The following is a 2538-nucleotide window of genomic DNA, read 5'->3' as shown; positions in this document are numbered from 1 at the left end:
GTCACCCCCTAAGTTGAAACAGAGAGTTGCGCCAAAACGACGCTGGATTTGTGCGTTTAGCATGATTCTGGTCGACGCGTACGCGTGAAGTCATCTCCACCTATCCCTCTTCACGCGTTCGCGTCAATGACGCTTCCGCGTCGTTTCAATTTTACCTCATCCACGCGCACGCGTGACCCACGCGTACGCGTGGATTTAAATTCCCTAACCCCCCTGATGCGGAAACCCTAGCCCAGCATCACTCCCCCCTCCCCCAACGTTCCACCTCCATTTTTCTCTCTTCCCTCCAACATCCCACTGCCACCAGCCACCACCGCCGCCATCACCGCCGCACCGCCACCGTCAGTGACTTCAAAACCCACCGCCATTCACTCCACCCTCACCCCTCCTTCTTCTCCTCTTCTCCTTCTCCTTCCCCCTCTCGAACCCCCCTGCCCCCTGCCCCGTCGCCGACCCAGCCCGCCACAACACCACCGTACCCCCCTCTGCCCCCTTTTCTTCTTTTCCCCTACCCCTTCTTCTCCCCCTACCTCCCTCTTTCACTCCCTACCCCATCGCCAACCCAACTCCGCCCCCGCAAGGATCGCCGCCACCACCACAGAATCCCAGGGCCGCCGTGCCACCCACCAGCGCCACCGTACCACCCCCTCTCTCTTTGTTCCATTTCTTTCACTATCCTTCCAGGTTTCACTACACTCCGATTCCTTTTCCGTTCAAGTTAGTTAGTTTGCATATTTTAATTCTGTTTAATTTAGGTTAGTTAGATATGCACGTTCGTAGTGGATTCTAGGTGGTTAGGTAGCTAGGTTGTGGTTAGAGGATTCTAGGCCTGATAATTACTCCGTACTTGCTGTTTGAATTTTCTAATTTTCAATTTGCTTGGCTGCCAATATTGATTTTATGCTGTTCCAATTCTGTTTGATGCTGCTCGGCTTAATGCCATCATTTCATATGCGTTGCAATTATTACTGCTAGTTGCATTTGTTACTCTAAGTTCATATCACATGCTGATTGCTTTATTCTTTTCTGAACTGCTTTAACTCCATGAGAACTTATTTGTTGCTTGCTTTAATTCGGGAACGCCTAATTTACTACCAAGATGCTGCCAAATTTTACAAAAAAAGTTTTTGATGCTAAGTTATTCAACCGCAAATTATGAGTTGAATCTGGCACTGTTTTTACCTTGTACCCATTTCTTTTAGCCTAGTTCAATTCATATTTCATTAGACCAGCATCTCTTTCCTACTTTTGGTTCCCTCTCATGTGCATTCATCATTACCAGGATCAATGAACTAATTGACGAAATTCTGAGTCAATTAGCCCCTTGTTGACCAACCTTTGCTGCATCAATGCCATGTTTCAACCATTAATCTGTTCATCGCTCAAGGAAAGCTTGCTACATGTCTTTAATTGTTCGTCGAATTATTACTTATGAATGCTTTCTTGGCTCAATTATTTAATTCTTAGGAAGTTACAAATGGTTTTCGTGTTTTTCATTGTTGATAAATTCTTAGAAAATCCAAATTATGTTTTTGCTTAAAATTACCTACATCATGAGACTTACCTTCTTCTTCATGATAATTGCCAACTGCTGTGCACTACATATGAAATTGACTTGTTGATTCTGCTATTTGCTTTTCCCGGGAATGTTCCTTTTACTGCCGGAATGCTGCCTGATTTTTCTACAAATTGTTTCACTCAACTCCCATTCATGAATTGGCTTAGGTACTTTTGAATTTTGCACTAATTGGTTTCAACCAAGCTAATTCATGGACGGATGGGCTAGCATTCCTACTCCTTCTGGTTCCCTTCTTAGTTAAATCGCATTATTGATGATTTTGTTCATTTTTTGCGCTTCTTTTATCACACAGTTTATCATCAATAATTTGCATAATCTGCTTGAATGTGAGTTGATTATTCTTCAAGTTTGTACATTTCTGTTAGCTAGGAACTACAGTACTGGTGCACAGAATTGTGATCATCAATGGCGCCAACAACTTGGTACGCACAATTGTAATCTCAACTCTTTGTCACAACTCTGCACAACTAACCAGCAAGTGCACTGGGTCGTCCAAGTAATAAACCTTACATGAGTAAGGGTCGATCCCACGGAGATTGTCAGCTTGAAGCAAGCTATGGTCATCTTGTAAATCTCAGTCAGGCAGATTCAAATGGTTATGGAGAATTGATAATTAAAATATGAATAAAACATAAAATAAGATAGAGATACTTATGTAATTCATTGGTGAGAATTTCAGATAAGCGTATGGAGATGCTTTGTTCCTTCTGAACCTCTGCTTTCCTATTGCCTTCTTCCAATCAATCATACTCCTTTCCATGGCAAGCTTTATGTTGGGTTTCACCGTTGTCAATGGCTACCTCCCGTCCTCTCAGTGAAAATGTTCCAAATGCGCTGTCATCGCACGGCTAATCAGCTGTTGGTTCTCGATCATGTTGGAATAGGATCCATTGATCCTTTTGCGTCTGTCACAACGCCCAACACTCGCAAGTTTGAAGCTCGTCACAGTCATCCCTTCC

The sequence above is a fragment of the Arachis hypogaea genome, chromosome 15 (assembly GCF_003086295.3).
Source record: "Arachis hypogaea cultivar Tifrunner chromosome 15, arahy.Tifrunner.gnm2.J5K5, whole genome shotgun sequence".
Classification (NCBI taxonomy): domain Eukaryota; kingdom Viridiplantae; phylum Streptophyta; class Magnoliopsida; order Fabales; family Fabaceae; genus Arachis; species Arachis hypogaea.
This window is presented reverse-complemented; position numbering follows the sequence as displayed.